The sequence below is a fragment of the Eumetopias jubatus genome, unplaced genomic scaffold (genome assembly GCF_037043125.1).
Source record: "Eumetopias jubatus isolate StellerSeaLion01/CBP00866 unplaced genomic scaffold, mEumJub1_p1.0 scaffold_15, whole genome shotgun sequence".
NCBI lineage: Eukaryota > Metazoa > Chordata > Mammalia > Carnivora > Otariidae > Eumetopias > Eumetopias jubatus.
Window position 1 is genome coordinate 70,272,878 of NW_028274821.1, and position 21,302 is coordinate 70,294,179.

Genomic DNA, 21,302 nt, shown 5'->3' on the forward strand with positions numbered 1-21,302 from the left:
CCTGCAGCTAAACTTGCATACTCATTTCAGACCCCACAGATCCACATCATGCCTTTTCATGGCATGTCACACTACCGTGTGCTGGGAACACTCGAGTGCATTTCTCTATTCTCTTATGATTTCTATTCAAGTAGAACTCATGTCTGGTTTGCTTGTGCTAGAACTTTAAGTTATTCTGTAATTTAATTATATAGCATTGTGAAATAAATATTTTTATGTGTAGTTCTCTGAAATAGACCCATTAATTTTGTAATTATTATAAGTTAATCTTTATAAAGATTTTATTTATTTATTTATTTATTTATTTATTTATTTATAGCACAAGTGGGAGGCGGGAGAGGCAGAGGGAGAGGGAGAGAGAGAGAGAGAATCTCCAGCAGACTCTGCGCTGAGCATAGAGCCCAATGTGGGGGCTCGATCTCAAGACCCTGAGATCATGACCTGAGCAAAAACCAAGAGTTGGCTGCTTAACTGACTGAATCACCCAGGTACCCTTTTCAGTTAATTTTTTTTTCTACCCCACCATCCAATTGCTCCAAATTAATGACTGTGTAGCCGTTAAGAGGTTTCAATTTCAAAGTGTCTCCCAGGATGAATGCCTCATCATCATAATACTGCTTTTCTGGCTAAAAAATTTAAAAAAAAAATAGAAAAAATTGATGTGGCTTATAATTTAGATTTGAAGTTTCTCCACTTTGCCAATAAATAGCTACATGAATGAGTTTGGAAGAGGTATTTAACCTCTCTGAGTTTCATTCTTCTCAATTGCTAAGTGGCAACCAATTTGCCTTCATTGTAGGGTTGTAATAAAGATGAAGACGACAGAGATGACTATGAAAAGTTAGATACAGAAAACTTATTAGTTATTATAATTAAATATTAAACCAGATCTTATGCCTCCAGTTTTGGGTAGTATTCCATTGGCAGAGAAGTGCTGGGTCTTAAGATGGAAGTTGCATTTATTTAACAAGCATTACTGAGGCTCATACTAGGCCCTGGGAATAGAAAAATGTGAACAAAACCCAGTCTCAGCTCTTAAAATTCTGTGGGATCAGCAATTATCTAAGCCAATTACTGCAAAATATTGTGGTAAAGCATACAAAAGAAGCATATTTTCAAACAAACAAACCCCTTGTTCTGCCGGAGGAACTGGAAAGTGCTAGAGAAGTGATGTCTGAGATGAGTCTTGAAAATGCAAGAATTTCATAGGTGTAGGAGGCAGAATAATGTTCTCCTCCCCAAAAGATGTCTGTGTCCTAATCCCTAGCCTCACAGAGAAGAGAAGGGACTTTGTGCACGTGACTAAGATAAAAGACCTCAGGTGGGGAGATTGGCCTGGATTTTCCAGGTCTTGTCACACAAGTCCTTAAAAATGGAGAACCTTCCTTTCCTTACTACGGTCCAGGGGAGATGTGGAGACAGAGGTGTGGTCAGAGGGACGTGGGGGGAGGACCCGCAGTCGCTGTTGCTGCCTCTGAAGATGGAGGAAGGGGCCGTGAGCCAAGGGCTGCCAACCGCCTAGGAAAGGTGAGGAAGGGGATGGTACCCTAGAGCCCCCAGAAAGGAATGCAGCCCTGTGTTGGACTTCAGACCTCCAAAACAGTAAGGTAATAAATGTGTGTTCTTTCCACCCGCTAAGCTTGTGGTAATTTGTTACAACAACAGCCAACTTGCAACATGGGAAAGGTTTACCAAAATGGAAGCCTGAGCAAATGCCTCGAGGCATAGGAGAGTCTGGAGTTACGGGTAACTTCCAGTAACCGCACGTAGGTCCACACGGCTGGAATGCAAATTGTATGTGGGGGGGAAAAGATGGGAGAAGGGCTGAAGAGAAGCAGGTGCTGGGTGAGAGCACCCATGGTGACGGCAGCAACCACATAATTACGGTCACGTTGGCTGGGCACCTAATGTGCGCCAGTTCACGTCTCAGTGTTTTAAGTGTATTAACTCTAAAACTCAAAACCATCCTATAAGAGAGTGACTATCATGATCTCTGAAACCAAGTCCTCAAGAAGGCTAATAACTCACTTGAGCCAACACGATACTGCAGGGCCAAGGTAGCATTCAAACCCACGCACCTGCCGCCACCCCAAACACAACACACTGAAGGCAGGACGGAGGCCCGGTGGAGTGTAGACGGCCCGAGAGCATCAGAACTGGGGCTGGGGGGAAGGCAGGGGCCAGAAACAGAACTTCACTTCCGTATTATGTGTCTGTACTCTCTCTGCAACATGGGGGCAGAGCAAAAACTAGAAAAGGCCAAGGGGAAAGAATGGAGTTGAGGAAAATGAAACCAGGCCAGAGAGAGATTTCTCAAGGATGGACAAATCTCCTGCACATATTTCCAGTGAAATTTGCTGTCCTTATTTCACAACTCCCAGCACCTCTGTCTTTCCTGCTTTTTGACAAGAATCAGGAAGTCCTTCCTTTGTGCACACTTCCTGTCACTCAGTCAGTTGGCATGAGCTTGTGTGTGTGTGGGCCTGTGCACTTAATTCTTGAAGACCAAAATGCTTGCAGATATATATTGCAACATGGTTAGATCATTTTGAAAGAAGCAGTATCAGTTTTTCTTCCCCTGGACCCTATTAGAGATCCCATTTGGACACCCATCACACCACATGTGCAGACGAATTCCCACAGGGCAAGGGTCTTCTCCTTGCTTCTCACCCTTGTCTGCTCAGTGCTCTCCTCAGTGAGTAAATAGATAAATGAATGAATGAATCCTTCTAGAAGCAGACTTCTAGAAGCAGAAGCAGGAGCTGCAGATGATCTGGGAGCTCTATAGGAACACTAAAACCACCTCTCTAAGCTTGTGAGCGCTCTTTCACCTTCACGAAGAAAAATCATGCCTTTGGAGTCAGAGACACAGGTTAGATTAGCTCTCTCTCCTTCAACAATCTGTAGAAGTTGTTTAGTCTTTCTGAGCTTCAGCCCTCCATCTCCAGCCTGTACCAAGTGATGGCTACCTGGTATTCGCCAGAACTCTTTACTCAATACCATCTCTCCAAGAGCTTCCCAGACACCACTGTTTGAATACTTTTGCTACACGGATGAGTTGGCTAGCTCTCACTATTCCAATCTCCTGTGGGCATCAAGCCTCTGGTATTCTGCCACATACCCTATATGTAGAAACTGCTTGAGATGTTATCCTTCCACTCCCAAGTCCAGTGTGTGGGTTTCTCTCCATACTAAGCAATTCTCCGACACCAGCTGGGTGTCCTGTAATTCAAATCAATTCTCACACTGTTTACCTGGAAATAGCGTCAGACCCCACAGGTGAAGGGCTCGGTCCTACAAGAATGCTCCTCACCACTCAAACCTGTCCTTCTGACAGACTGGCTACAGATTAGAGGTTGTAAGAACCCCCTCCTTGCATTCAATTAACTTGCTAGAGCTGCTGGAAGAACTCAGAGAAACATTTCACTTACTAGATTACCACCTTGTTATAGAAGGAAATAACTCAGGAGCAGCCAGATGAAGAGCAGAGTAGGACAAGGTGTGCCGGTAGGGTACAGGGGTTTCCATGTCCTCTCAGAGCACGCTGTTCCCCCCCAACACCTTCATGTGGTCACCAACTAGGAGGCTCTCCAAACCCCCTCTGTTGGGGTTTTTATGGAAGCTCGTTGCATAGGCATGCTTAATTAAATCATTGGCCACAGGTGATTGGACCCACTCTCCAACCCCTCACTCCACAGAAGTCCAGGGAGGGTGCGACTGAAAGTTCCAACCCTGTAATCACATTGCTCTGGTGATCAGCTCCCATGCTTAAGGGACCTAGGGGTGATCCAAAAGTTGCTTCATTAACATAATGAAAGACACCTTTATTGCTTACAACAATTAGGAAATTGCAAAGGTTTAGTTCTATGCCAAAAAGGGGCATGAAGACCAAGTATCTATTTCTTATAAACCACAATATTACAGATGCACTCAGGAGTTTTTCCACAGTGTCCCCGTCACTGAAAGTACTCATATCCTACTGGAGAAGGAAAAGAAAAAGCACCACCTCTTTTCTACTACCTCGCAAATGCCACAGTGGTCCTGAGAGATCCCCAGGCTCATGTGCCCCTCATGTGTACAACACTTTACAGTTTACAGATGTGTTCACATCTTAACTTCCTTTGATCTCCCCCCAGATGCTACTGGGATAACAGGAAAAAGATTGTTATCACATCCCCATTTCACCAAAGAAGACCGAGGCTCAGCATTGGACTTCCAAGCTGTCTCCTCTCACCAAATCAAGCACAAAATCAGACAACGATACTCTACATGCTTCAGGCCCTGTGCTGTGCATTTCATTTATAGACAGGTCTGTTGGCAGACTTCCACTCCCAAATAATGCAGTTGAGACAGGAACATGTGTCATTATTGCTCTCAAAAAATGAAAAGTACCCAAATCTGGTTTGACGCAACCAGAAGGCAAGTGAGGCAAGACCGCCCATTTCAACTCTACCCAAATCCATCATCATCATCCAAGCTGTTCTAGATCTATTTGTTGAAGAAAGTTCCAGAAAACAGAGAGACACCACCACTCTTTATTTGCATGCATGACAGAAAGAATTTCTCCTGTGTAGTAATTCCTGCCCTGGCTGGAATCTGGGGCAAAAATATCCTCCCATTTGGAGCTGCCCAGTGGCTTTCCTGGGATATGTGTGTTTGGCGTGGTGGAGTGGACTGGGGCTCCTTCCCTAAGCCCCAGCTTTTCATGCCTGAAACCACAGACTTCTTTGCAGTAAGACCAATGAGCAGGAATTCCTGGGGCCCTGGAAAGGACTTCTTTTTCCACTTCTAACTACTGGAGGATTTGGGCTGCATCTCTGAGTCACGCAAAAGCCAAGAGACAGAGACAGAGAATATCCATCCTTTTGGGGAGTCCTGAACAGCTGCCTGATTAGTTGTTTGCTGACAGTCAGCAGATCCTTCAGGGGCACCATTCAGATCTGAGAGACGCTCAGCTTTCCTTGTGTCCCGATGTCACAGCCCACCTAGAAAGCCAGGTTCCGGGGGATGTGGGAATCAACATCAATCCAGCTGCCTCTGAGGTGATCCTTGAGGAGAGATTTGCCAGGTGTACACCAATAAGGAAGACAGACGCCAGAGCGCCTGACTCCATAGTCGCCAATAAACGGAGACAGCTAGTGCACAAGAACCAGGGAGAAAGATTCGCTGCAGGTGAGGGTCTGGGGATCACTGGGCAGACGCAGGTTGGCTGCCCGCACCTTCACCTGGTGTCAGCGACATCACCGCACTCTCCAAAGGAAGCACGGGATCCCCACGTCTCAAATACCCAGAGGGAAGTCAAAAACTGAGCACAACAAAACTCGCCTCTTATTTTTAGTTCCAAAAGCCACTGAAGGCTAGAACATTGCAATGCCTCCAGTTTTTACCCCTTGGCGAAAAGTGTACTAGCAGATTTAGAAAATCTCTTATTGTTTGTTGAAATTGTGAAAGAATGCCCAGTTCGTGGCTATTTCTAAATGGGCTCCAACACTACAGTTAGAGGCATCCTCCAGAGACCAAAGCTGCCACATGCCAATTAGGAACTGACCCGAAGCACGTTTCTTAATTTTAAGAAGAATCAAGAACCAATACAAAGGTCCCACTTGAGACCTTAACGGTTTACCGTCAGTTGGTAAAGTCTCCGCAAAGCAAGGTGCTCCTGTTTTCTCTTCTCCCACTCGAGGCTGCTGGTTCTCTGCCTCCCAGTCCGTGGGGACAAGGATGGGAGGAAGAAAGTGAGAGCCCTCGCTGATTCTGCTTCCCAGGCTGCCATGTGCATCCAGCAAGGTGACAGATTCAGTCTGAGTCCATCAGCTCCACACTGCTCTACAAATGCTGTTTATCAGCAGTAGGCATGCTTTTTCTTTCACGCCCAAATTGGAATGTCTTCTCCAATCTCTGCAGCCTGGGTGAATGTATTCTAGAATGTTGTGTTCCTCTCCATTAGAGCGCTGTTCTCGTTGCATTATCATTGTTCCCTCACTTGAAGGAAGACAACAAAGACAGACTGAAGGAATGAGCAAAGGAAACATGCAAACGTGAAGTGACCCTCCTGTTTCCTAGTCCAGGGGGTCAAGTGGATCAGTCTGAGCTTCAGCCTGGGAGCCTTGGTCAGTGGAGATCCAGCAGGAGGAAGGCCCTCGAGTATCAACTATCATGGTGGAAAAGGGGCTTGTTCCTGCAAACTCCCTCATACCCACAACACAGAGGAGGATTACTCACCAGGGGTATCCCTTTCTGCTTTAGTCAGTCTGGGGGCTCTGTTGGAAATCCAGCAGGTGAACAGGGCTAGGTAAGGTTGCTGGGATGGAAGACAACTTTGATATTGACTTGAGATAGTGGTGTGCTGGAGCCAGCTCAAAGTTGGGGGAGAGAGAGACAGAGACAGACAGAGAGACTGAGAGATTTGCCAGATTCCCAGTAATTTTGCTAGGCAGTTGATGTCATGTTGATATCTTGACGTTGGCTGTGGTTGGCAGTATTCACCCCATGAAAATTTGTCACTGCTCCAACTGAGACCTTTTGTTTCCTTCCAGAGAGCTGGTTGTTCAATATTTGCCAACACGCCCTTGACTTGAGGTTGCATTCAAGTGTGGAACTCACAAGTTTACTGGTGCTTTCTGAATTATATTCTTTTCTCCTCCTCCCAAGGTGCTTTTGAATTCTGCCCCATCTGCTTATTGTGTATACTTCTGGAGAAATTCTAGTGTTATGTTCATAGAAGTCAAAGCAATAGATTGTTGATTTACACAAAGCCTTTATATTGTTTGAAGTGATTTCACACACAGTTCTTCATTCTGATCTGTCCCACAAACCCTGAGAAAGGCAGAGTTCATAGTCTTACTTCCAATTTGCAGATGGCCAACCTATGGTTCTGAGTGGATGCCTGGGAATGGTGGGGCAAGGTAAGGGAGAGGACCTGGGGATTTTCCCACCACTCTGGTGGCTCCTGAAGTCACTAGACAAAGCAGCCACTATTCCTAGGACAGACTGTGGCCAGGGAGAGCCAAACTGCAGTGCGAGCAGAAACAGCTTTTATGTGGTTTGGGGCTGCGTTCTGTGATTCTTTATGTAGAAGCAAATTGTCCTCTTAATTATTGTGTGGGCTGTACTAAAATAGAGACACATTCCTTGAGCCACGGGCAGCAGCCTGAATGGCCCAGGTGTTCCGCCTAAAGATCGGCCAAGTTTCAAACTTGATGCTTATAATTGGGAGTGGTATCCGGGTTTCTACGCAGAAAGTTTTGTTTTTTCAACTAAGCCTTTGGAATACTGTAAACGGGAAGCACAATGGAATCCCCACGCCATTCACAGCAGATTCTATTATGAAAAAGAGTTGGAGACAAGGTAGTGGGGAACGGGGAGCAGAGGGTACTCACTGAGACATCAAGGAACCCGATCCTGCCTACCCTGATCCATCTCAGCCCTGGGAACATTGTCACCGTGGCCAAAGGGTAAGCTCACTTGGTTGAATGGCTAGGACTTATTTTTTGAAAATACCCTCCTATATTCTCATGTAAGTTTGATGCAGGGAAGCATGTTGGTCTATAAAGAATGGGGGTTTCCAGACAATCAGAGCAAAGAAAAAGCCAGCCCCCTATCATGTATTCCTCTTTGTCCTTCTACCTTGGGGCCCGGGTGATCCTTGCCTGCTTGTTGCTGCTTATGAATGACCTCCCAGCAAGGTGTGATCTTGCTTTCCTGGAGGATGGGCAGGGTCACCGAACTGCCGGAGCAGGTGTTGCTGTCTCCCCAGGGCCCTTTCCCTTCTTTTTCTCAACATCACTCGAATTGCTCATTAGGAAACTTCTGCGCCTTCTCATCATGCTGTATTTGTGGGACTGAGAGTCAGTCTTGGCAGAATTTTTAAGCGAGAGCTTCTCTCCTCTCTTGGCCAGGAGGAGACCCCTGACCCATCTCCATCACTCAGACTCTCTTGCAGAAATTCTGGACACAATTCCACAAGGGGGAATCGATGAGTGCTCACTTGTTCCAGGGGCTGAGATGGGAGGTGCCCATCCACAGGTTCCTGAAACCTTGGTCCACAGGGCTGCCACGGATCCTGGTGTATCTGTGGACTGACTATCCTTCCTGTGAACTCACTCAACTTTTCCAATCAGTTCTTTTTTGGTTTGGTTTTCTCAAGTTAGCCAGTTGATCTATTGTTCTAGTCTAATTAGTAGAGTAGAGTACCAAATAAATGAAAATCTTATCTGCTGAGGTGGGGGCTCTAGGCACCGACCACTAGCATCTCTGGGCAGGCCTGAGCAACGGCACATCCCCATTGAGCTACAACAAAGCAAAGGCAGTGGTGTGGGGAGTTGAGAATAAACCTGAAAACAATGTAAAACTGTGGGTTATAAGTGACCAAGACTTTTTCTGCTATTGAATGAGCACAAACTGGGAACTTGTATCTCTCGCCCCAATTTGTTTCTAAGCTCATTCAGCTGTGATATGAAGGCACCGGATCCTGAAAATAATCTATGATGTCATCATGCTGCTGTTTTCATTTATTTATTAACTACAAACTGAGCACCTTCTCTGTGCTAGAAACTGGGTAGGATACACATTGGCCACAGGTGAGGCAGTTAGAATTGTGTCTGAGGAAAACAGCCCAGGCTGGAGGTGCAGAGACTCTTGGGGCATGCTGTGCTGGTCCCGAAAATTCAAGGCCCCAGCAGGAGGGGCTCCAGTGACCTACGGAGTAACACAGGGGGAGAAGCCCACGTGACCCAGTTTCCTGACTTAGGTGACCGTAGGTCCCTGAGATATTGATGGGCCACCGTTTCCCGCCCCGCCCCCCTCCGTGGTGTGTGGTTTGAAGGGAACTGGGCTCTGAAGGCTCAGAGGTCAATGCCTCTTTATTTTGATTTTCAGGAGAGTTGCATTTCTCCTGGCCCCCCAAGAACGGCCCCTCCGCTCCAGAGCACTCGGAGACCACACAGCAGACCTCCCTGACACCTGCTTTTCTCATAGTCCGTGTACTTCTTGAGACCGCAAGAAGCGCACACAGCAGGAAACTGCTTAGCAACTGCACGTGGGAAATGAGGATTCCAAAATATTACTGTGGGTTTCTTCCTCCCTACTTTGTTCTCCTGTGTTGTTTTCGGTTCTTCACGCCTCAGTCATCAGTCCGTCCCACAACACACTAACCGGTTCTGCAGGCCCCGGGACGCGAACTGCACCGAGGCCCGGTGTGCCTTCCTGAGGGGCTGTGGGCCGAGGTCCTATGGAATTGCCCCACAGAGCTGGCTGGCCCGCAAAGGGGGCTGTGGGGGCTCCGGCTCTCAGGCCCTGGGGTTCTCTGGGGCTGAGCTGACCCTGCCCGAGTTCCCTCTACTATTATCCCCTCACCTCTGCGCTCGGGCCACCTCCCCGTGCTTCCATGCTTTCTCTCTTGGCAGGATGAGTCCCTTATCCCTCACCCTCGGTCTCCGTCCCTGTGAATATGCGTCGCCATCTCCGCACCCCTCTTGTTCTGCAGTCCTCTGTGTCTCTCCCTGTGTCTCCCTCGGCTTCTTTTTACTTCTGACTCTCCCTCTCTCTGTGTCTCTGACTTTGTCTCTTTCCTCTCTATATATCTGTCTCCACCTTCTCACTATCTCTCTGCATCGCTTGGTGTTCCATTTCCCTTTCTCTCTTTCTCCTTTTCTTGTTCTGAGTCCCTCTCTGCCTCAGGCCTTTTTTTCTCCCCCACCCCCAACCCTTCCCACTGCTGACCCCCTCTCTTTCTGGAGCTCAGCAACTTGGCCCCCGGCCCCCATGCAGTGGGCTCAGTTTCTGGGATAGCTAGTAATGCACATTGAGGGTTCATTTTTCTCCCTCATCATCAACTCTCCTTCCATCTCCGAATCCCCGAGTCTGGCCAAAAGTGCTTCCCAGGAAAGTGCCCACGTGCCGCGGCCGAAGCCACCCAGCCACGCTGCACCCCGGAGGGCCCCAAAGAAGGTGGGAGCGCCAACTGCAGTGTGCAGCGTGCTGGCATTTCTCTGGCAGTGCTCCAGCCAGTCAGAGCCAATTAATATGAAATCAATAGGCCAAATCGACGTTTTCAGAAGTTAGCTCGAAAAAAATCCCTGAAGATTAACCAGCCTGTGGCCTTTGCTATGAAATTGTTACCACACCACTTTCTTTTCTTTTGAAAGTCCAGATGGGCAGATAAATCCAAAGTGGATCAACCACATCTGTCATTCCCCCACACAAATTACACCCCCTCCCACCACTTCCCTCTTTCCTTTCCAACATGCAACGGCACTCAAAGTCTGGGCTGGATTGATATTTTATGCCACACTGTATGTTTTGAATTCCCTGTTGTATTAAGAGGAACCGCATCATGACCCCTCTGAGGCAAAGAGCTGGCACATTCTGAAATCTGCCTTTTCCAAAGGCGAGGGCTGCAGGGGTGGACGGGACTGCTTTCTTCCAGGTTCAGGACGGGCCAGCAAGAAAATCCAGCCCCATCGGCTCCTTTCTGCACTGTTCTGAACCAGTACACTCAAACCCAAAAAGCGTAGGTGGCTCGTCTCCATTCACAAAGCCCCCTTTTCTACATTTGCTAGGCAATGTAGTATCATGCCCGACTGACATGAGATAACTACTAAAGCCCTTCCCAGAGAGGGAGGAAGGAGGTGGGAGGGGAGAGGCTGGAGGGGTTCCTCGGATGAGGAACTCTTATGTAGAATCTTCTGTGCTGCTGGAATTAGGGTAGGCTGGGGAGGGCGGGGGTTGAGCCAAGTCTGAAAAGTTCAGACTGGCACCCCCGGACGCCTGTCCAAATGGGTCCTTGGAACAAGGAGGACTTGAAGCAGGTGTCAGAAATCGAGAAGCTTGGGAAGCCCCAAATCAAGCCAGGATTGGGAGCACAGTGTTAGGAAATGCTCAGGAGACTGACGTCCACACTGGCTTTTGAGTGTTTCATGGGTGGGACACACAGGGGTATGAAAAGGCTGAGGACAGATAGACAGAATCTCGAGCAAAGTCAGGAGACTTCTCAAGCCCAAGCCCTCGGATTCCAGAACATGTGTTCCTCAGGTGAAACAGTGTTTGCCAGTTTCCTTATGAACAAAGCAGCCAAGTGAATATACATTATTTCAGGTCAGGGGCGCCTACTAAAGGCTGACTTTCCCTTTGGAATTATTAAGAAAACTACAGGAAAATGCTCTATTTTGTGTGAGCTGGGACTCTTAGAATGAAAACTGAGGTTTCACATGAAAAACTAAAATCGTAGAATCCCAGTGCTGGAAGATACTTAGAAATTGATTGATCCATCCTCCTGGTTCAACAGACGAGGAAACAGAAACCAGGAAATGAAATGACCCCCACTCTTCAACTCCAACATTGCAAGTTGGTCGTGTGGTTGTGACACTTCTTCACACCGTCCTCCAAGGACCCAGGGAACGAAAGGGTGTTTATTGCATAGATTGGCACTCTTGGGGTTTGAGGCTATCAATAATGGTTGTTTGAAAGGTTGAGAGAGCTTAGACCTCCAGAAAAGTGTTGGGTTTGTATGGCTGTGTCAGCAGGACAAGCACAGCCCTGGTAGGTTCTGAGCTTCTGACACTGGTGACCTTCATGGATTTCCCCGAGCCCCACTTTGCTCCTGACAAAAGCATGGCTTGGGTAGCGTCCCCACTCCCTGTTCTCTTGCTGGCCTCCACAATGGACCCTGAGAAGCCCTGGCTGTGTCAGAAGCTTGCTTGACTCTGCAGACCGGAGCAGATCTGTCCCTCCCTTGCCTGGCCTGATTCCCGAGCCTGCTGCTTGGTCCTTGTCTTGCTGTTGGCTTGAACTGGACAGTCTGCGTGGTTGTTCCTGATACATATCTGAGGCTACATATGGAGAGGGCACACTGGCATTGGGCATTATCAGCTGAGTGGCCCAACCTCAGTATCTCCCCATCCCTCCAGTCACCCAATTCATGCACACACACACACACACACACACACACACACACACACACACACACCTGGGTGCACCTTTTACAGATTAGTAAGCAGAAGCTCACAAAAGAGAAGTGACTTGTCCAAAAGCACACAGCCTGTTGTGTCAGAGTTTTGGCTCAAGGTAAAGACTTCACTATATCAAGCCACCTGTCCAGTTTCCATTTTTACTTTTCACAGACAGAATCTCATCAAGTTATTGTTTCCAACCTACAATTTATGGAATCACATTCTTAGTTCCAGTCTAAATGTTAAGTGACATCTGCAGAAGAACAGCAAGGCCAGGTCTGGGTCATTTCCTATAACTGCCAAGTAACTGGAATCCAAAAATATATTTTTGAAAAATGTTAAATGTTAAAAAGCCAATATTCACGAAGTGTTCCCTAGTACCAGGTCCTACGATAAGTACTTTATGTGTATTAACTCATTCACTCCTCACAATAGCCCCATGAGGTATGTAGGGATGGTTCCTGACTTAGGATGGTTTGATTTATGGTTTTTTGATGATACAGTGGTGCAAAAGTGATACGCAATCGGTAGAAACCACTTTGAATTTTTAATTTCCCCCAGGCTAACGATATGTGGTGTGATCCTCTCTCGTGAGGCTGGGTAGCAGCAGCCCCAGCTCACAGTCAGCCACGCAATCACAGGGGCAAACAACCGATAAACTCACAACCATTCTGTACCCACACAACCATTCTGTTTATCACTTTCAGGACAGTATTCAATATGTCACATGAGATAGCCCACACTTTATTATAAAACAGGCTGGGTGTGAGATGATTTTGCCCAACTGCAGGCTAACATGTTTTGAGCACATTTAAAGGAGGCTGCGATAAGCCCTGATGTTCAGTAGATTAGGTGTATCAAATGCATTTTTGACTTCTACTATTTTCAACTCACAATGGGTCTATCAGGACGTAACCCCATCGTAAGCCAAGGAAGATCCGTACTAGCATTTTCCAGCTTTATGGATGAAGAAACTAAGGAACGCAGAGATTAGGTTCCTTGCCCAAGACCACACTGCTAGTAAATAGCAGAGCTGGAATTCAACCCAGGCGGTCTGGCTCCAGAGGCACACTTTTAAGTGCTAGGCTGGGCTGTCAAAAATATTGTGGCAGCTGAAGAAACAGTCCAAATCAAATATGACTCGATTTGTTGAGAATAGCCACTAACCTCTGCACAGCTCCCCGCATGTGGCTTTCATCTGCTCTGTCAGTGAATAGTCACTCACTGGTGCTCGGACCCCACGCAGGACGTGGGAGACTCGGGCACGGAAAGTGACTTAAGTGGTCAAAGCAGAAGAAGCAAAATTTGAGCCCCGTCCAAATTAAGGACTGTTATTTCATCCCCATTTTGCACCAGGGGACATGGAGGAGCAGAGGGGCTGAGTGAGATGGAGCCCTTGCTCTGCGGGGTGCCTGGTACAGCCATTTATTTGCATGCAGCTGAACAAGTGTGAAGTACTAAGTCAAACCCTGTCTCTGGACTGAATGACGCCAGGCTACTGGGCTCCTCAGACTCTTGGGGGGAGCCTGGGGTCTCCACAGCATTCATGCGGGGGAGAGGAGGTTCGCCCATGACCCAGGCAAACTATAGAAGAAGGAGAAGAGAGTTCGGGAGAGTAGTGAAGTACAGCACTGAGCAGGGCTGAGGCTCTCTTGAGAATTCAGGGTTCAGGCTCCCGTGCTCAGGGGTGGCTACAGACCCTTGATCTGGACACCCTTGGTGGTGTCCAGATCAGAACATCAGCTCAGTCCTGCAGACCATAGCGTTTGCTCTTGGTCAACGCGGTTCCAATCCTAGATCAACTACTCTGGAGTCTTGCTTGATTCACTTATAAAATAGGGTTGAAAGGCTACTGATCATGCTAAATGGTTCAGTGATTAAGTACGATGATATAGCACTTTCTTACTGGGGGCACATAGTGGACCATCCACACGTATTTTCCCCATCTTCTCTGTTAGACTCTATCCTCCTTGATAGTGATCTAGAAAGGGCACTGAGGGGATTTTATTTCCTTGCAAGAATGAAATGGAAGGAAAAGTAATTTTTAATAGTTTGCAGGTGTTAGGGGGTTTCACCTGCCACTGACTGAGGTAGTGTGCATTCGTAGGGCCGTTGTGCAAAATCACCACAAACTAGGTGTCTTAAAACAATGGACGTGTCTTCTCTCACAGTTCAGGAGGCCAGGAATCCAAAATCAAGATGTTGTCAGGGTTTGATTCTTTCTGGAGGCTCGGAGGGAGAATGCACTTTGTGCCTGTCCTCACTTCTGGTGCCTACAGGCAGTGCTCAGTGTTCTTGGCTTCTCCACTCATCACTCCAGTCTCTGCCTCCATCTTCACTGTGTGTCTTTTCCTTTTCTGTCTCTTATAAGGACACTGGTCATTGGATGTTAGGCCCACCCTAATCCAGGATAATCTCATTTTGAGATCCTTATCTTAATTGCATCTGTAAAGATCCTTATAACAACAACAACAAAAAGGTACATTCAGAGATTCAGGGTGGAATGAACCTCCAGGAGGTGATCACTCTTCTGCCCATTACAGACCAATACAACTGGAGAAGAGGCTGTAAATACACAGACAGGATGGATTCTATTTTTGCCGCTCATCACTCATTTCCTGGGTAACTCTGGCCACGTCGCTTCCCACATCACCTTTAATGGGACCAGGCGTGACAGAGAGCTTTGTAAAGTGTTGCCTGAGACTGAGTGGGTTTTACAACCAGGCTGTGGAGGAACAGGAACCCAAGGGAAAAAGGAACCCCTGACAAGGTGGGGTTTTGCTGGCATCCCATGAGCAGCAGCTGAAATTATTCCCCCCATGTCCTACATAGTTGGACGGCCCTTTACTAAGTTGGGCATCGTGACCTCCTCTTGAGTCAGCAGCTCTAACTTTCTGGAACTCGCATCTCTGAGGCTTATGCCAGGAGAAGGTGATGCACCAGCTCCCTGCCCGCTTGTCCACACTCCCTCAGACAGGCGTGCAGATATCCTAAAACTGCATTGACAAACAGCCCTGTGACCTGAAACCCATTCTCTGTGACTGTCGGCAGGCGCTCGGTATGGACTCTAACTGCTGAAATGCGTGTGCTCCAGATGTTTATCTCCTAATTACAAGCCTGTGATGTGCCACTTACAGTAATGGACTTGTCTATGCTAATATTTTCTCAGCCCCCGGAGGATCTGCCAGAGCAGATTTGATGCAAGGAGAGACAGAGTGTCTCTAGCACGTTTTAATTAGGCAATTGCACCCCAGCCACGGCCAACATCAGGTGCCAGACATATTGCAAAGCAGTTCAGATCAACAACCATCCACTGAGGTCTGAAATGAACGAGGCAGGCTTCCCTCTTGGGGGGCACGAAGCCTCCAGGGAGTGGGTATGACAGGCACGGACCACTAATTAGCATGTAAGGTGATTAGGGCTCCAAACCAGTCCTGGGGAGCAGGCTCCATTGGAGGTGTGGGTGAGGGTGGGACATCTTAGCTGGGCTTTTCAAATGGGACAAGAAGGAAATGATCAGGTAGATGTGGAACAGGACTGCATTCCTGGCAGCTTGGACGAAGACGTGGAGGTGTGAAACGCACAGGTATTTGACCTGTGGCTGATGCTTGAACTATGTGGAGAGAGCAGGAAGAGCTGAGGCCTGAGAGGTAGGCTGGGGACAGATCACACAGTGCCTTGAAAGTCAGGCCAAGGAGTTGTTGCTGTAAACACTGAAGGAGGCATGGCCAGGTTTAGTTGAGAAGGAACATGGTCAGGACAGTCTGTAGATAAGTCACTTGCTGTGGCCCAGGAGACTGATGAGGGTGGCCCAGGGAAGGACAGAGGGAGAGGAGCCGCTGTAATACTCCAAGTTCAAGATGATGGCGCCCTGAATGGAGCAGTGCATGGGGAATGGGAAAGTAGAGCCGAGAAGAGAGAACTGTCCATGGGAGGGTGAGGCAGGTCAAAGTGAAGGATAAGCCAGGGGGTATAGCTCAGTGATAGAGCATTTGACTGCAAAGTGAAGGATAAGCCTGACCTTTCTGGCTCGGATGACGTAGATGTGGTCCCTCAGTTGAGAGGAGGGCTCTGGGAAGCAGTAGAAAGCGTGCAGTGGAGATGAGGAGGGTCAAGTTTGGAGCCACAGGGTCATAAGTGTGTAAGCTCTCTCCAGGCTGGGTGGGCCATTTCAGGGGCCTACGGAGAATCTGGTTTCCATGTTCCAGAAAGTTGGGTCTGATAATCCACTGCAGGGACTGACACAGGTGTTCCAACCCCCAGCTCCAGCGTTGCCTTCCCAGCCATCTCCACATCTTCCTAACTCCCAGGGGGAGTTGCTCTCCAGCCCTGGACTCCAACCTCAAACCTCAGCCTCCACTCCTCCCCTGTCAACCACAGGTCATTTGCCCAAACCCCTTGAGAGCCCATGCCCACCTGTGTCCCTTCAGCTTTCTCCCCTCACTCTGCCTCTCTCTCTTGTCCTACTGCCTTGTCCAGGGATGCCCTGGACAGAGCCTCCCACTCTGTTGGGCCCAGGGTTGGGGTTTGGTGGATGGTGGGGAGGCAAGGGGCAGGAAGAGGGCAGCATCTCCACGGTCCTCTCTTTCGCTGCCTCCCCCAAACTTGTTCACCCCTCCTTCCATGTTTTTCCTTTTGCACCTTTCCGAGGAAGACCCTATGGTCAGCTGGGGATACAGGTTGAGGCTTGTGGAGAGACAGTGAGGATGCTAGATGAGCCTGAGTGATTTAAGGTGTTGAAAAGCTGGCCTCACCGTAAGAGGCAACGCCACAGTGAACCAATCGCCCAGTAGACTCAGCGCATAGCAAGTCTTCCCTCTCTGCAATCACTCAAGTTTCTTTCCTCTCTTTCTCCCCTCTCCTTTGTTCTTTCTTTTGTTAAGTGGGAACAGAGAACTCCCCCTGGTCCAGCATGGGGCCAGTCCCTGAAGACATGGAAGTGGGTATGGCACGGGGGATCTCCACCAGGAGCACTGGATCTAGCGGCAGAAAAGAAAGCAGATGCCCACTGCTGCCCATCCTGAGGTCCCTGACAGAGGAAAGCCCAGAGGAAGGGGACAAGCCATGGAAATGACACTGGAGCTGAGACCTAGAGGATAAGCCAGGCTTCCCGGGGAGAAGGGGAGAAGAGTGTTCTGTTCCTTTTCTGCATTCCCTCCCTGCCTTCCTCATCTTCCTCACACTCCTCTCCCAGAGTTTCTTCCCAAGAAACTACTAGTGACTATACTATTACCAGGTGTGCTAAACCCTTTACAGGCATTATTTTTATCTAATGCTGCCTGTGATGGTGAAGATGACTCCACTCTCTTATTCCCGCTCTAGGGATGACAGTGTGGCTCAGAGCCAGGAGGTGGCTCATCGGTGGTGGGCCCTGGAACTGGATGACGGATGTCGTTCTCCCCTGACCATGTACAGCACTTCCTTTTAGACACTTGGGAAGGGAAGTGTGTTTCATCTCATCTGTGTCAGTAAATGCCTTCTTGCCTTTAAATGAGAAAACACTGTAAACGGAAAAAGAAAGGCACTCAAGAGAAAGCCAGGAGACCTGGTCCCATTAGCTTTCCATAGGGATGCGTGAGGAAAGGTCTTTCCCGGCACTGCCTGCCCTGCACGGCTTGGGGTTCCTTGGCCTGTATGGGGAGTTTGGTGTGGCTCTTTGAGTTGCCCAGGGCCCACACATGGCATAACGCTCTGCTGGCGCCATCTTAAAATTCTTAATAATTTCAACAAGCGGCTCACATTTTCCTTCTGCACCGGGCCCTGCAAATTATATAGCCAGTCGTTCTTGGGAAACCCACTTTCCTGCCCATTCCCTGTCACTCTCTGGCTGCCGCCCTTCAAGCGATTCCCCACCAGCTCCTCTGTGGCCCGGACCGCTCCTTTGATCTGAGACATGGGCTGGTTCCTGGGTCCACGCAGAATAGCAGAATGATGGTGTCCAGCACCAGACGTGATTATCCAAATCATTTCCTCCTGTGACCAGGACCTGGTTTAATACTTCCCAGGTACCAGGTGTTCCCCAAATATCTACATGTGGAAGGGTTTGGGTGGCTCCATTCTTTTCTCTTTCGATAAAACAATTAGGTCATTTAGAATATGAAAAGCTTTGAAATCATGAAAGTACTTTATTTGAAGTTTGGGGGGAAAAGGACTTTGATGGTGAAAGTAAAGACAGCTATTTCCATTTTAAACAAGGAAACAGCAGGAGAGATTTCTGTAAGAAGGTAATAGCTCAGACTCTATTGTCCAGGATACTAGTTAGGGATCCTATAGAATCGCTCTTTTAGTAACTTGGGACTAGGCCTAATAGGTAGAAAGCACGAAAAGAAATCTTTGGACTCAGAGTGATGAAGAGCTTCTTTAGCATTCAGAAATTTCTGGATGGGGATTTGACCAACACCTAAGGGAGGGAAGGGCTTATCTCTGGAGGCATCAAGCACATTGCCTGTTCATGGCTGTTCCACAGAGGGGCGGAGGAGCTCCAAGCGTCCAACAGCCACTTTGACCAGATGGGGCTTAAGGGTCCTAACAACCCTGACAATATTTGTTTAGTTGATTATAATGACTCTGGGACGCTGAGTTTTTCTGACCCCTGATTCTAGCATTCTTCATGTTTATACCTAAAGGCTAAGGTCGCTAACCTTTTTTTGTTTGTTTGTTTTTCCATTTCTGCAGTAGACATGTCGAGTCCACACTCTTGTATCTACTATCTAATGCATGAGTGGGAGAATACTGATTGCTTCAAATTCTGTCCAGATTCCCTGAAGCTGGGAACCTTCTCTGAAATGAATGAATGAATAAATGAACAGAGGGAACGGGAGAAAATGCAGAGACAGGCAATGTGGATCCTTTTAAGATGAACAAAGTCAGAAAGAGTACACTCCAGGTGGTGGTTCTGCCAGAACATGGCGTCCCACAATCTCAGCCAATCGTCCTAACCCAGCTGCTGCACAGCCAACCTGTCTCTGAGGTATCTAGCTCCTCCTCGGGTGGAGCAAACAACATCAGCACATACCAGGCTGAGGGCCTGGGGAGAGGATGCTCCTGAAACCTTAAGAGAAATGTCATAATGTTCCCACCATTTCCTCAGGCACCAGCCATATCCTGGAAACAAGCCGTGTACCAGTACATGAAGATGCAGCTGGAACATGCCTGTGTTTATTCAGTTGAAAGCGTGTAAAAGACCGGTCTGTGAGTCAGGAGGCCTGGGTGCTCATCCTGGCTCCACCTTTGAAAACCTAGGTGGCTTTGGCCAAATCCCTTCCCTCCTTGGGGGCCTCACTTTCCCATTTTGAATATGTAGATAGTGATAGTCCTACCCTCCACAATGGCAAATAAAGGTTGAATTAGTTAACATTTGTGACATGGTCAGAAAAGTGTCTGCAGCATTGTAAACACCATATACATAATGAAAACAAAAGAATCATTAGTCTTTATAGCAACCTGTTAAACTAGGCCTTTTCCCATCACCAACGTACCTGATGAATTTGCGGCCCAGGGATGTACCCAAGGTCATATACCTAAACCCACTTTTCCACTGACACCAGGGCTATAACAGTCCTTGAGATGACTTCTGATTCTGATATTCAGTGATTCTGTCTGTAGACACTGACAAGTTTGCCTGGATTTCATTTCTCCCTTGGTTCTGCTGGACACCAGCTAAATGCAGAAAAAGTTCCCCTTTAAGCTCATCTCAAACCCCATTGATATAGAAAGCCACTTTCAGCATCAACATTTTGCTCAGTGTTAAATTTGCCCTGGGGAAGGGGTGGGGTGGGGAGCTCTGACAGGCCCTTGGCTCTGAAGCCCTGAACTGCTGGGTCCACTTCACATCAGTGATGTGGAGCCCAGGTCTTCCAGCTCGGCAGCAAATCTGAGTATCTTCCAGGGTTGCCAAAATAAATGTCAAATCTTGTTTCTCCCCCTGTAGTTCCTATGTAGGTTGGTGGCATCGACACCCCACAGCCCTCGAAGATACTAGACTGTCTGTGCCATTCTCTTCCCTCAGCTCTCATGGGCAATAGGTCACCAATCCGGTCTGAAAGGGAAGTGCCAACATGTTGCTTGAAATGCCTGGACAAATCTCCATTATACACAAGATATGGCCCAAACACATCATTCCAGGCCCTTCGAGTGTGAGCCCCTCCCCAGCTTCCCTACTCTCCCATTCTCCTCCCTCAGTTTTCTCCCATTAGTCTCCAGGCCAGCCAAGCCACCAGTCATGAGGACCTCTCGCTATAACCTGAACACACCCAGGCCTGCCCAGCCTTCCTGTTCTACAGCAGCCACTTCTGGGAGAAATGCCCGCCCTTTCCTCCTCTGCTGTAACTATGGCAGAAGTGCTCCTCCTTCTCTCCGACATTGAATCCCAGCCCCCGTTCGCTTTCTTAGACACCTCTTCTTGTTTCTGGTTTCTTCCTTTTTCACTTGTTCCTTTCTGTAAGTCTAAAGATGCTCATTCTCTCTTATTTTAACAAAACCTCCCAATATACCCATGCTTCCCTCCAGCTGCCACTGGCCAATACTTTCTGCCTAGAATTCTCTACCTCCTAGCTATGCCTCCATCCATTATCATCTGCTTCTGAGCTTTCCATTCTACTGAAATGACTCCTTCCCATGGTTTCCCCGAAAAGTCTTTCTCCTAAACCTAAAAACCTAATCACTACCATAATGTGACCTCTCAAAGGTATTTTTCACTATTGATTACTCCCCACTTCTTGGAAGACTCTCTTCCTTAATCCTTAAATTTGTTAGTTTTCCTTCTGTCTACCTGGTTACTTAGTTTCCACTGCAGGCTTCTCCACCTTCCCTTTAAATTCCTTTCCCCCGTCTGGTAACTTTACAAGTCAGGAAGGGCTAGGTTACACCACCCCAAAAAGCAATCCTTAAAATCCAGTGACATGCATTCATTTTTTTAATTGGGTTACATGCCCAATGTAAGGCAGTAGGGCAGATCCAAGAGCCATGGAGAGTCAAGAACCATTCCTTGGCATGAGTAAGACTGAGTACTAATAAAGGAAATTCCAACATTTAATTGGCTAGATTTCAGAATTGCTCTGGTGACCTTTTTGAACAAAAATGTGTATAGCAGTTATCCTATGCCTGTCCCACCATTGCGTGGGGGGGCAGATAATTTGTCTCTTACTTCACAGGGGTTCGGATCAAGAGGACCTGCACTCATGGAGCTATCCTTTAAGGAAATGCACCCCAAATTTTTACCTGCACCTAAATGAGATTTGGATGATTAGATTCTGCACTTCAATCTGATGTTGTAATAGAATGAGATTTGGGGGAGCATTAGGGAGGGGTGAATATGTTTTTCATGTGTGAAAAATGTGAACTATTGGGGGCTTA